Below are 671 nucleotides of genomic sequence, written 5' to 3'. Positions count from 1 at the left end.
AAAAAAAAAAAAAAACCAACCAAAAAAAAATACCGTTGGCCAGGCATGGTAGCTCACGCCTATAATCCCAGCACTTTGGGAGGCGGAGGCAAGAGGATTGCCTGAGGCTAGGGATTCGAGACCAGCCTGGGCAACTTGATGAGATCTCACCTCTACAATAAATCAAAAAATTAACCAGGCGTGGTGGCACGTGCCTGTGGTTCCAGCTACCTGGAAGGCTGAGGCAGAAGGATTGCCTGAGCCCAGCAGGTCATGGCTGCAGTGGCAGTGAGCTTGCACTCCAGCCTGGGCAACAGAGGGGCCATGAGCTTGCACTCCAGCCTGGGCGACAGAGTGAGACTCTTACTCAAAAAAAAAAAAATATTGCGCATATACTACATGTTTCAGGCTTTGCTTCAGATTTAGAGAGAGAGTGACAAACATGACAGACAAGGTCTACTGCTCTTATGAAGCTTCAAATCTATTGTGGGAGAAACAAACATATAGACAAGGAAACATTAGATAGTGTTAAATGCTATAAAAGGTGGTGTGATAAGAGATTGCCACCTTAGAATAGTGATACTTTCTCTCAGAGGAAGCCCCATTTGAACTGAGGTCGGAATGATGACAAAGAGCCAACTAGTGGAAGATTCCAAAAAGAAGAATCCATCAATGATGAGGCACTAAGATGG

This window comes from Carlito syrichta, unplaced genomic scaffold (assembly GCF_000164805.1).
Source record: "Carlito syrichta isolate Samal-C Ts95f unplaced genomic scaffold, Tarsius_syrichta-2.0.1 Scaffold314050, whole genome shotgun sequence".
NCBI classification, from domain to species: domain Eukaryota; kingdom Metazoa; phylum Chordata; class Mammalia; order Primates; family Tarsiidae; genus Carlito; species Carlito syrichta.
This window is presented reverse-complemented; position numbering follows the sequence as displayed.